This window comes from Oxyura jamaicensis, chromosome 9, assembly GCF_011077185.1.
Source record: "Oxyura jamaicensis isolate SHBP4307 breed ruddy duck chromosome 9, BPBGC_Ojam_1.0, whole genome shotgun sequence".
Classification (NCBI taxonomy): Eukaryota; Metazoa; Chordata; class Aves; order Anseriformes; family Anatidae; genus Oxyura; species Oxyura jamaicensis.
In genome coordinates, this window is record NC_048901.1 from 8,568,583 (window position 1) to 8,582,328 (window position 13,746).

Here is a 13,746-nt window from a genome sequence, read left to right on the forward strand (position 1 = left end):
CCTAATGAAGAATTACATATGCTACTAGGCCAGTTACACCAGATGCTGACAAACCAATGGATAAAGATTTAGTGATGTACCTGAGTTACTACCATAGTCAAATAAGCCTCAAAGGCCTTACATTTCTGCATCCAGGTGTATGATCCTGTCAGAAATTCAGACTCAACTGAGAAATCGGCAGCTGAATCCTAATGTTATTGTAGATCAGATCCTGCCTTCAGCAGACAGCTTCAGAAATCAAGCTACAGAGGTACATAATTGAGCAAGAGTGATCAGCTTCCAGGACTTGGGATTCTATTGCATAAATTACATATCACTACAAAAGCACATGTTGCTTCTGCATTATCTCCAAGGTTCCTCAAAAGCACTTTGAGGGCTACCCTGGGTACTTTACAGTAGAACTGCTGGTAGATGACAGGACACTAGGGCACTCAGCTGCCTCACAGGTAGAAGGAAGCAGTATGTGATATGACTAGGAAGATGTCAGGAGTGAAGAAGGCGCTAGCAGAACCAAAGCTGCTCATAACTGCAAAGGATAAAAGAAAAGTAGATCAGTTGAGGTCGTGCTGCTTTTGTACAGACTTTGGCCAGATACAAACCAAAGAAGGGTAACAGCCATAGTACCCACCACCTATTCTGAATGCTGGCATAACATACTCCATGAAGCCTTGTATATTAATTCTGCATTAAATTTGATATCTTCACTAAACCAGCTTTGAAAGAGGCATATTTCTGCTAAAGGAAGGAAACAGGTGTTTGTTTTTTCCTCTCCAAAGAGTCAGCATGTAGACAAGGGTGAAAGTAAACTCATTTTCCAGAAGTTGCGTCAAGTCCTCAAAGGCTCTTAATGAACCAAATGACAAGAAAAATACTATACTTACCTTTTCTAGCTAAGCAGGATCTTACATCTTTGCTCAGCCTAATAAAGCACACATGGCATTGATGCAGATGAGCCTCTTCACTCATGTACGTTTCTCCAGAAGTGTAGTAGTCCTAGTAGAAAAGTTAAACAACTTTCAGTTACCTTCCTCCTCACAACTGCCACATGTCCACTGAACAAAGCTGTGACTTCTTGTCTAAAGGCATCCTGAGTGAAGATGGAGGCATTCAGTGAACACCTCCTGGTCATGGCGGACTGACTGCTGCAAACAACTATCTTCTAAGATACGTCCAGACCTGAAAAAAGATAATTTCCTATTAAGGTATGGACTACATGAGAACTCCACAGTTGGTTACCTATTATAAAACACAACATACACCAAACCTCCCCCTCCTTGAGGAGCCATGTGAAAACATCAGCAACTAAACGTACGACAGCTTAGCTCTTTCTGCACTCACTGCAGCAGCTCTTGCAACTGTAACTTGTTCACAAGGCAATTTTAGAAAAACATTCATTTAATTTCTTGTTTCAATAGAAGAGCTTTCCCTAAGAATGGGAACAGGTTACAGAGATCCATCAATACAGATGCCTAAGTAAACCAAGGCAAGCTTGCAAAGCACTTGTTTATACTGAATCATAAGGTTAGAAAGAGCAGCATCTCCACAGAATGTATGCCCAGCCTCAAATTACACTGACAACCTTACAGGTAATCCTAGCAGAATCCAGGCTGACTAGGCTGTAGCTGCTAGCTATCTGCCACCTGAAGCAATGAAATACCATGTCCAAATGACAGCAGCAGCCACTAGTACCAAGCAAAACCCTGAAAAATTCTACTTAATGCATATTAATTGGATTATTATTTTGCAAACATGCTCACTGCTCCCCTCCCTCACTCCCCCATTAAAACAAATGAGTTCTCTAATTATTATTAGAGTAACTCCCATACAAATTAATGATTAGGCCATTAAGACTGCAGCTGAGTTGCCATTAATTCTCACATCTGAGTGAACTACTAACATGACATTATAAAAGGAAATCCCCTCATATTTTGCTGAATTCCTTCACTCATACCATAGATATGCAACAGATGTGTTAAACTTTTTTTTTCCCCAATTCATTTTTCCCTTTAAATATTAAACTGAAAATATTCATTATAATCTGGAGAAGAGCAACAATAAAACTGCCTTTGCCCCTCCTTTTTTTTTTAAAAAAAAAAAAAAGTTTCATCTATTTGCATGCAGCTTTAATATTCATTTTTCACACCATTACTGCTACATCATATAACAGACACTGCTCACAGGCTTAACAACAGAATAGGTCAAAACTTAAGACAATTCTGCTCCATCCAATAGAATCAAATAGTTTTCAATACCTTCTGCAGCATTAGGACTCTCTAGATGCCTAGGACTTCAAAATCAACACAAGTACGGTTTTCAAAGGGAGGTAACCCATCCACCACTTAAAGGATTTTAAGATATTAACTGATATTTATGAAAAGGATTGAGTTCCTGAAGTTACACAAATGTAGTTATAATAAGGTAGAAAATCATCTTTGCTAGGCACTAAACAAGCATTTCAGGCACCTGGCAGGCATGCACACGTTCTATAGTAATTCGCTAATTCAAAAAAGAGAATCATCTACAATTTAATTTAAGATAACATATCTGCTGCACACTTGGTTTTTGCCCTCCTTATTACAGACATGTGAAAATGTAATACACAGAGAAAGAATAGACTTTCCCCTCCAACCCCCTTCACCCCGTTTCTATTATGTTTTGGATCATTTGTGTATTTTGAATACTTATGTGGCTAACATTACTGAGCACACATTGTTGTTTTCAAGTTTTGTCACTGCAAAAATTATAACTTGCCAGAAACATACAGCTGAACTGCGGAAACCACATCAATTTTACAAGCAGAACACCCATGAACTAGAAGATAAAAAGATGCGTAAGTCTGGATATGATTGCTATATGTTTTAGTGCAGAGGGAGTAAAGAACTCCCAAACATTCATTTAAAACATATTGCTCACCATAGCAAAACTACATCATTTGGTATTAACAACGATATTAAAATTACTTAGCTAATCTGATCAAAAGTGTTGAGTAACTCGTTCACAAATTAATAGTAGCAAACAAAATCTACTGCTTTTTGAAGAGGTGTGTTTACACATGGATTACCTAGTAATCTGATTTCAGTTTAGCAGACTACTCATATGCATATGTAGCTATAGTGGGTAAACAAGTAAAACAAAATGCATGGTTTATTAAATCTAGCATGCTCAGTAGTTTGCAAGACCAAGAATTAGATGTGTAGACCATCTAACTAGTCGGTACAATAGAATTATAGATATGCTTTATAGTGTGTAACTGGATAGAAGAAAAGCAGAAAAGTTACACAACAGTAAGTGGAAAAATATAAGTGCTCTAATTTGAATTACACACTGAAATGTATTCAAATCATGTGGCAGCAACTGCAGTTAGTCAACCTACATTTAATAAAGGCACCTCAGAAGACTCTAATCCACACAAAGAGGCTAAATATACTGCTAAGGAAAAACATTCCTGTTACTAGTTTGATTTAAATTATTATTAATTTAACGTTTTATTTCTTCCCTTTGGCACACCTCCTTTCACAGAAGAGGCTGGCTAAAATGCACTGCAAGTTCCAGACGCCTTTAGCCAGATAACTACAGCACTGTTACCTGCAGTTCTTCATATACCAAGAGAAGCTTAGAAATTCTGATCCAAGTACAACCTAAAGGCCTAAACCTGAAAAAAAAAAAAAACAAAAAAAAAAAAACTAAAAGAAACAGAAGCTTGTAATCACTGTAACTTTTTGTGTGGGGAAAAGAAATAGTTACTTCTACATTATGACAACATTTTACAGAGCTAGATGTGAAGAATTACACTATGCTACCCACTAAAATTGGAAAAGCCTCAAATACCGTAACAGGAAAAGGTAAGAGTCAGAAATTACTAACTAAAATGCCCTTACATTATAGTGTTTCAGCCACCACTCCTTGTTACGTTGCCCGCAATACAGAAACTCAAGGTACAGTAAATAACATTAATTAAACCCCATTCCATCTCCAAAACAAAGAACATTGGAACTCACCTCAGCAGCAGAGGAAAAAAAAAAAAAAAAAAAAAAAAAAAACCTACCTCGGAAAAAGCCATGTGTGACTGTAGAACGTGACTACTCTGCATCTTGGCCCAACCTTTGGTCACACAGCTCTTTGGGGTAGCTCAGAAGGTACCTTAAATTAAATACTGTTTTATAGTGCTGTCTCCTCTATTACCACCTCCTCCCCAGCCATAACCCCTCCAAAACTGTAAATCTGAGCCCTCTCCTCGATAACTGCAGCTAATAAAAGCACAGGACCCCCGCACAAAATGGTGGCTCCCTTGAGGTACGAGGAGGCTGCCGCTGGGGCGACCTAGACGAAGGCCCAGACAGAGCAGCCTTCTGCAGTACCCCAGCACTGGCACAGCCCCAGCACTTACCTCAGCAGCAGCAGAACCCCCCAACACCGACCGCTAGAAACGGCGACAGCCAGCAGGAGACACCACCGAGCTCCTCGCGAGGAGCACCGCGCTCAACTCGTAGAGCACGTGGTGGGCGCCGAGCGCCCCGTGAGGGGCTGGGCCTGGGCCGGGGCCTGGGCCGGGGGGAGCTCCGAGACAGGCTTCGGGAAGCTGCAACCGCGCCGAGAGGTTTCTCAAAGGTAATGCAAGCTCCTACGTGGTTTACTTATTCTTCTACAGCTACGTTAAAATATTGAAAAATACTCTTACAAAGGTAATTAAAAGTTCTTAGCAGAAGTTACCGAGTGTTTCTTCTCATTAGGGAAGTTACAGCTATTAGAGAGGCTTCTCAAAAATAATACCAGCTCTCAGTAAAGGTAAATGAGCTTCTTCTCGCCTTCTGCAACATTGGAATAAATAAAAGTCGGGAAGATTAAGGCTCGTTGTTAAAGAACTGTTTTGTTTTTTTCTCTATATATTTTTAATATATGATAATCTTGCAACACAAAAAAATAGCTAGGCTTCTAAATTAAATGAACTGTTGTATATTTTTGCTGTTATATTGCTGGTTATGGCTTAACTATCAAATTATGTATGTGTTTAAAACTGTGGTTTTGTTAGTAGTTATTCAACATGAAGTCAGATGATAAAGCCAGGTACTGGTATTCCCTGCAGCTCAGAAGTTAAAGTTGCTCTGGCAATATCAACTGTTCTGTATGTTTTAGATTTATTTATATTTTTGAGTGAAGAATAGCAGCTCTTTGGAGTCACAAATAAGCAAGGGAAAACAGTATGTGGATGATTCTATAGAATCTACATCCATCTACATCTATTCTGTTTGGTTAAGGTCAAGTTTCTTACTCAGATCTGCCTTACATGGTGCTTTTCTACTTGTAATTCAATACTACTTATAGTAAACTAATGTCGTAAGGAGTAACTGACCCATCTTAACCATGACTTGCATCTAAAAACCTATCCGCATATTTAAGTCTTCCTTAAGTGGGGAATGGGAAGGATTGTCTGGAGACTTCTTACTGACAGCAATACTTAGCATGCAGCGAGCAGTACGCTGCGTGGCTGGGGGCTACTGCCTGACTTTAAGACTTGCATTGTTTGTGGAGCTCATCTCTGGTGTTTTCTAGCTGGTAGAACATGCATCTGCCCTGTGCAGCATTCTGCCTGGAAGAAAAGAGTGGGGAGCAGGAAGGGTTCAGAGCAAACCTTCTATGAAAAGCTTTTCCTTTTCCCCATTCCTTTAAAAGGAAATACAGAAGAATCTCATCTTGTTAAACACGTACTCTAAATTGTTACTTCTCAGTGGCAATTTAGCATTGTTAAGCATGAGCTGAAGATCCCTCCTTCAGTATCTCTTCAATAAATGCTTCTATTTGGTATAATTGTTACTTCTGTGTAAATTCATTTCCTTCTCACTTACCCTCTTGTAATCAAAGTCAGCATCCAGCCATGGCACAGTTGAGGAAATAATCAAGAGCTTTTGCAATTAGAGACTAGTTAGGCCCCTACTACTATAACTTGCATGACTCAACTGGAATTTTGCAGCAATTTTGTTTGTCTTAAGTGATATAGGATTGCATAATTTGATGGTATTTCTGTATCTATTGGCAGACTGCGGTGCCTCATTTGCACCTAAAAGAATTGAATGAAAAACCTGTCAATAAGGGACAAGAGCATTAGACTCCAGGGAGCAAAAACTAATGTGTTGTGTGCAAAATAGTAAGTGTATTTTTATTTTGTTTCTCTAAATGTCACTATGGTGGGGAGGAAAGGGATCCCATGAGAAGAACTAAACAGGCTTATGCATCATCCATAATGTTTCCTCAAAGCTGTTGAAATCCAACAGACAGAAGGTTTTTATTTAATCTACCCACTACCACTTTGCCCACAACCACAACTTCCTCCTATTTTCATAGAATCATAGAACATCCCTAGTTGGAAGGGACCCACAAGGATCATCAAGTCCAACTCCTGGCTCCACACAGGTCTGGGAGAGGGGCGGGGGGGAGGAAAAAGAAAGAAAACATAAATTGTAGATCCAGACAGAAAATTCATTGCTATTGAAACATCAATGTAAATGCAACTTGAGTGGTTTTGGTATGACCTGTTCTAAGGGGGTGTCTTGGTTTGTAAATATATTCTTCAGAAAGGGCTGTCTAGCATGTCTTAAAGAAAAAATGTTTGGTGCATCTTCATTTAGCTGCATTTAGTCAGTCTTAAAACAGTTGCCTCAATTAAAGAAAGTGTCGTCTTACTCTAACGTATGCTATGATAGCTTAAACTCATCTTGAAACTATCGGGTATAAGTGCATAACTGCTTATCCCTAATGGGATTGGAGGTTCTGAATCCCTTGTTTTCAGACCACAAATCTACCAGTGTATAACCTGAGTGAGGAGTTCAGCTTTTCTGATTTAGTTCTATGTAATAGAAAAGACATTCATGGGAGTTAACTTTTCATAGAAAGGATCTCATATCCTTGAAAAGGAAGTGCCTAGGGCATTGTTTAACCTCTTGTGTGCAAGTCTGAAGAAAAATACTTTGAAATTCTCACAGGCCCTGAGTGGGGCCTTAGGCATTTGATGTTATTAATGATACATGTTTCTACTTTTAACTTACTCTTTTGGAGAACTACCAGATATCCAGGTCCTCCAATGTGATTTCAGTCTTATATGAGTGATTAACACGTACTAGTTCATTCTGTATCTCCAACTATAAAAGTGGTTTAGTGTTAAAAGTACCATGAGTTATTGCAGGGTAAAGTTCTTCACTTGATGCTTGTTAAGGCCCCTAAAGAGAGGGTACCAATGGATGATCATGTATTTGAGGAATTTGGAAGTTCGAGCCAGAACATGTGTAATGTAATAATTGAACTTGAAATGTGAATGACTTAAGGCTTCTGTGTTTATAAACAGTTTTTCCAGGAAGATCATATAGCAAATATTCTTGCCTGAGAACTGAAGCTGCTTTTCTGTCAGCCTTGCAAGTTTTATGAAAAGCAAGTGATTGATTGCATTACAGCCTGTATGTTTGGTTTCAGAGACTTTCCCAGTTCTTGCAGCCTGTTACTGAAGACTTTCTACATATTAACAGGAGAAATGCCAGCCTGAGAGGATGGACAGCATGATCCTGGTATAGCTTAATGATGACTTTCCATAAGGGATCTGTGGGAGGTAATTTAGGTACAGCATTAAAATCTGGGAAAACTTGCTCTAAGGACCAATGGAAATGTCTGCAGTTGGCGTTTATCAGTATTCATGAGATGGTTACTTGGACTTCTAGAAAAATCACAATAGCATTGGAGTTGAATGGTTTACCAGTGGCACGAAAAATGCAACCTGACGCAGAAGTGACTTTGTGTGAGGGTGCCACTATTTTTTTTGTGGTTTGGGTTTTATTCAGAAATGTAGGCCAACTTAAGTCTTCCAGAGATAATTCTAAATTTGGGTGTAGGAGAGCTAGATTGAGTGTTCTGAAGTTGAATACATTAAAACACTTCGTGTATTGTCTTGTTGCAATTTTTGATTAAATATTGGGATAGGACGTTTGCATCCAGTATATTTGCATCCAGAGGTGATCTGGCCAGCATTTCTATATGCTAGCACAATTTAGAAAACCTGCAAGAAGCTGACATCTTTAAGAAGGATAAAATTGAAAAATGGAGGTATGGAAGCTTTTGAACTTCAAAGTGTAACATGAAATATTGGTCTTCTGTATGAAAACTACATTTCTCTGGTCTGCTTTTTCATGCCATCTGTCGATCTTTCTGAAGTTTTTCTAACAATTACCAAAGGCCAGAAATCTCTGTTTCTCTTAAATGATATTATTCCACGTGTGTCTTTGTCAGAAGGAGATGATGCTTGAGAAGGTGTTCAAGATCTTGATTTTCAACACTGTTAATCAGTCTTCGACAGTACCAGAGCAAACGTTCTGATAGACTGGCTTGTAGTATACTGTATTATGAAATTTGTGCCTTTTTTCTAAGCATACAAGTGTCTTGATACAGTTCTTTTTCAGAAGCAGGCTTTTTAAGAAACGAGGAAAAAAGCAGGCTTAAGGAATAAGGTCAACTGAAAAGAGTTCTGAATACCGGGAATGGGATACTGCTTTTTTAAACTATGTAAAATCATCCTTAATGTGTTCTATCGAGCCACTGACAAGGCTTATTCTAAATCATTGTCTGAAGAAAATGAATGGGAGGCTACCAAAGAACGCTGTAAAATGGAGAACAAACTATTTCTTCAGGGAAGAAAATGTTATGATTATGATTAAAGGTGCTTTTACTGATTCAGTCTTCAAGGAGGTGTAATTTTTAATTACTTCAATTATTTCATCGGAATTTTAAAGCTAGAGCTATTTTAATCATGTATACAATTTAAAAATTAATCATCAAGATGCATTACAAACCTTATAATCATCAGGAATATAAAACTATAGTTTTCCTGTAGTCATTATATGTAGTCATTCTTTTGACATTAAACTTCATCAATTCCATAAGGAAAAGCAGGTAACACATGCTTATCAGTAGAAGAAACCAGTTTGTTTTTCAGTAAATAAAATCCTATACTTTATAGCCTTAAGAATGTACTGATCCTATTCTGATTTCTCTACTGTACTGCTCCAGAAGTTCAGTGTAGTGCTTCTTTACCCAAAGAAGTACTTTCTGGCTGTATGCCCTAAAAATATTTCAGTTTATAGTTCACCTTCATGCACACAAATGCTGTGAAGCTCACGATGAGGAGGCAGTAACTGGTTGTAGACTGGCCCCTCCGAAGTCTGCCCCTTGTTGTGGATCAGATACAATTTTGTACGTTTATTCTGACAAGTCAGGCTTCTGGTGTAGTTCAGCAGCGTCATGTTGGCATAATGCTTCTCCAAGTCTGTAGCCAAACATAATAAGTAACTGCAGAAGAGTTTAATGAAATGTTGTGTAAGCCAAGCTTAGTTTCAGCTGGCTAGAGGTAGTGGTTGAGAGATGGTATAACTAAGTGGCAATGGGAGGGAATATACTTTCTTTTACCTTTACAGCCAAGCTGAAACATGTATCATAGAACAATCTAAACTCCTGAGTCTGCAGTGAGAACTCGTTTGTTCTAGCAGACTTTCACAGTACAGGTTGCTTCTCAGAATCTTAATATGAAGTGTTAAGTCTAATATGAAGCTTTAAAAACTTGGATATATAGCAGTTTATGTTGTTTGGTTTTACGTGGAGTGCTGCGTTCAGCTCTGGGGCTCCCTGCTTAAGACAGACGTGGACCTGTTAGAGCAGGTCCAGAGTAGAGCCATGAAGATACCTGTGGCTTCAGAGGGGAAGAAGTCTAAAATTATTCGAGATGGTTTTCTAGTCATTAAAAATATCTGAGGGTAGATACGTGTGCTCATGCTTTAAGGAGCAATGCTTCCCTATGGTTTTACAAGCATGCTCTAGCTTCTTGAAATGATCAAATGCAACTTCACTCCTGATTGATTTCACAGCACAAAATCCTCTCCAACAGAAGATAACTTCATTTTTCATTTTTAATAGAGAGCTTTGGTTTTTATTTGTAGAGATGCTTTCAGCTGTAGGGAAAAACTTGCTTTAACAAGTGCTGATAGAGAGGATCAGTTGGGAATGTGGTATCTGGGGTTTCATGGTGTGGAAGGAAGCTATGTTAACCCTTGCCTAAACATAACAGATATGGTAGTGGTTCTGTTAGATGTGCCTTCTATGACCTTAGATTATGTGGTTTTCCACATCTGTTTCTTACCTGTTAAACTGAGGTAGGACCCTTCATAGGTTTCTCAAATTTCACGTTGAGGTTAAACATCAAGAGATGGAGAACCTTGCTGCTGGTATAGACTAGTGGAGATCTAATCTGAGAAATCTGTTCATGTAATATAAATGATAAAGGCTTAGGTGGGCCAGTTTGAGTATGCTAGTAAGAATGTACGAGTACTTGCTAAAGTTTGCAGAGTAGAACTTGGTGTGGCCTTGTAAATGCATTTTTCAGTATTTTAATATCATATAATATTTATTTCGGTGGGCATATGTGCTATTTAATGTTCCTGGATCTCCTTGCTGGGAAGCGTGCATGCTATTAACAGTAATCCTAGAGGATTATTTATGATTTTAAAGTTAACTGCCAAACAAATCAATTAACTTCTGTATTTCTTTCTACTTGGTCACTAATTTATAACAGAAGTCCTCTAATTGTATGTGTTTATAGACTGAAACTTAGTCAATAAATGTTTTTACTGACTTGCAGGAAGTTCAATATTTGGTTAACATTGAAGTGGCTGGCTTATAGGGGAGCTCTGAGAAGTGGCTGAGCCCTATAAAATGGGTACATAAATGTTAGCGAATTCTGAAGTGCTGACAGAAAAATACACTGAGGTTTAGTCTGCTGTGTCTTGATTCTCTTGCTCCTAGAATAAGTCCTATCTCCATCATGCTTAGTCCAAAGGATAGGGATTTTCAGTTCAGCATTTTTCTGTCATTAACTCTTTTGGAGGCAGTGAGTTTGTCAGGTGTGACAGTTTGTGATGTAGTTTGAGTGTTAGATTCTGAGGATACTAATCTCTGAGTCACTTTGGGAGCCAGTAGCTGCAGGGTGAATTCTCTCAAATATGGCTGTTCTCTGGAGACAGCATTGATTGAGGATTAAAGCTCAGGGCAAATTATTTAAGGAACTGTTCCACTGGACAGCAGTGGAAAACACTTGATTCTTTACTACAGAGTGTAATACTTAGAGAAAACACAAGAAACCTTACAAGGATTTCTAATGTCATAACACCTTTTGGATTAAATCCGCTGTGGTGAGTAACTGGTGAGGATGCAGCGTAGGGAAATACATAGCAGATTTGGAAAATAAAATGGATGATAGAATGTAAAAAGGAATCTTGAGCTTGCTGAGCAACTATTGCTGGCCTCATTATGTTGAGGTTAAATCACACGGGTGTTCGAGTCGAATGTTCCAGTCTCTTGCTCTTTCAGTAGACTGATTCTAAGTCTGAAGAAAGTGGGTTGCCAGCCCCCAATATGAAGAGAGCCATGTAAAAGTAGCAAACTGGCTTCATAGAAGCATGCAACCTAGTCTGTGCCAAGATTAATCCTTTAGTATGTGCCTCTGATAGGGTATCCAAGAACAGCTAGTGTTACAGTTGGCTCAGAAACATGGACTGAGAGTAAGTAAGGATTTACTAAGCCTAATTTGAAAAATCATTTAATGTAGCTTAAAGATACTGATTATTTCAGATAGCAAACCAGGAGGATATCTCAGCTGGACTCTACAAAACCGGCAGTTAACAAAGCAAACATTCAAAAATGAGAATCAATGCATAATGTAGCCACTGGGACTTGATAATGGCAGAAAAGGTAACAAAAGCTTTTGTTACTTCAGTATCACCAGATCCCAATGAAGCTCTTAATTTTTTAAGTTTTTAATAACTTTCTACTGTGTATCTCTCTATTTGATGTCATAGGCAACAGTGCTGACCAACTATATGGATGTATTGAGCATTGCATCTGAAAACTCATGCAACTGAGTGCAATGTATTCTGAAATAGTAACTCCTAACTGACGTGCAATATTTTGTAGGTTAGCTCTGAACAAATCACTGCTTATTGTTAAAATACAACTTATTTCCTGTATGCTTTGTGTATTTTTCTACATCCTAGTTGTGAGGACAGGTTGATAAGAATAGTTCAAATAGATTTTATTACTGCCTGTAACAATAGGGAAATAACCTGTGCCAGGACTGTTCTGCACAAGCAGTTATGGAAGATTCTGTTGTGTTGCCTTTCTGTGTTAGATGCTCCTGCATTTCCAATGTGTATTTGATGCTAGAAGCTACATTCAGAGTTTACTAAATCATTGGAAAGATGTCTGATAAAATGTTATGCCTTTTAAAACTGATTTCTTTTTTTTGTTTGTTCTCAGCATGATTCTCTTAAAGATGAAAGTTGAAATAGTTAATCCCAATTAGCATGGAAGAGTCATTTCTACATCTGAAGGAAATACTGAAATATAATTTCTTGCAGTCTCTCAAGTGATAGCCTGTTTCATCTCAGGAGAAAAAAAAAACTGTTTTCTCCTCCTGCTTTGGTGCAGGATTGTAGCAAGGTCAAAAATATCCTCTTGAATGTGTGGATTTGGAATCCATGAAAGACCAACACCCCTTTCTCTTGTTTTGCAGGACAGTCTTTGGAAAACTAACTGTTGTCTCTAGCTTTTTTAGGCCAGGGCCTTGGCCCACTTCCCAAGATAGCTTTTATACTGGAGGCTTTGAGCTACCCGCTGACCCTGCCAGCCAGAGATGTGCCTGAGGCCTGCTCCCAACACAAAGGCTTTTGTGTGCTTCCCTAAGAAGCCATTCTGCAGTCTTTATGTCTTAAGGTTAAAGCAGCTGTTGATGTTTCTTGAAGTCAATACTTGTATAATGATGATAGTAAATTTAACTCTAAGGAATTTTCCAGTTTTCAAAGAATAAAATTAGTATAGCCAAGAATCTCCTCTACACATGGGTTCCTCTTAATTCTTGCAATGTAGTTGCTTGACTCTAACTAGAGAATATTGCTTTTGAGGTAGGTGGGGTTGTGTCACAGACAATGAACAGGATAATTCACAATAGAGCTAAAAAAGAATTACCAGGTAACAAGCCACTGTGCTGAGACACAGTCACACCGTGCTTGAAAATAAGAATTTAATTTAAACTTAATGGGTTTCTTGCATGCTAGTTATTTCTAAATTGATTGGGAGTTGGTGTTTGTGAGAGAAGTATTTACTGTGTAACTACTGAAGTGACTTTTCTTTATCAAATGATATTTCATGTTTGGTACTAAAATGGATGTAATCTAAATGCAGAATCCACACTGTTTTCAATTTGAGATTAAATGTTTTCTAAAATCTTTACTAGAACTTGGTATATCCTGATGTCTTGAAGTAAATACTGTTAACTTGGGTTTGTTTAGTGAAGAGGCTCAAGAATGACTATGGTTTATGGATAAGTTAATCAAATACTAAGATTTCTTTCTCATCTTACCTGTCTGCTGCAGATGAATCTGTGGGAGGGATGAGATGCTTAATTAACCCTGTAATTCTTGCACATGGGTGAATTAGCATATAAATTAGGATTTCTTCTGTATTCTGCTTGATGCTGTAGCCTATGCTACACAGTTCTTCTGCAGCTATTTCCATTTGCTTAAATGGTTTGATTGCTTTATTATTGAAATAATAGATTTGTATTCTGCCTTGTGTTATGTAACTAGCGTTCTAGGAGGTACACTACACCTGATAAATAGCATTTCTGAGTATTCAGAGAATTAACAAGGCCCTGATTGTCCTTGG

General features: G+C 38.2%; 1 long non-coding RNA gene across 2 annotated transcripts in view; it reads left to right on the forward strand.

Annotated features, from left to right (window-relative positions):
• Nucleotides 1-4,522: 4,522 nt before the first annotated feature.
• Nucleotides 4,523-13,746, forward strand: part of LOC118171320 — a 31,455-nt gene continuing 22,231 nt past the window's right edge. For both annotated transcript variants that reach the window (XR_004753156.1, XR_004753157.1), the window contains exon 1: nt 4,523-4,608. This is a non-coding gene — a long non-coding RNA (uncharacterized LOC118171320). The remainder of the gene's footprint in view (nt 4,609-13,746) is intronic.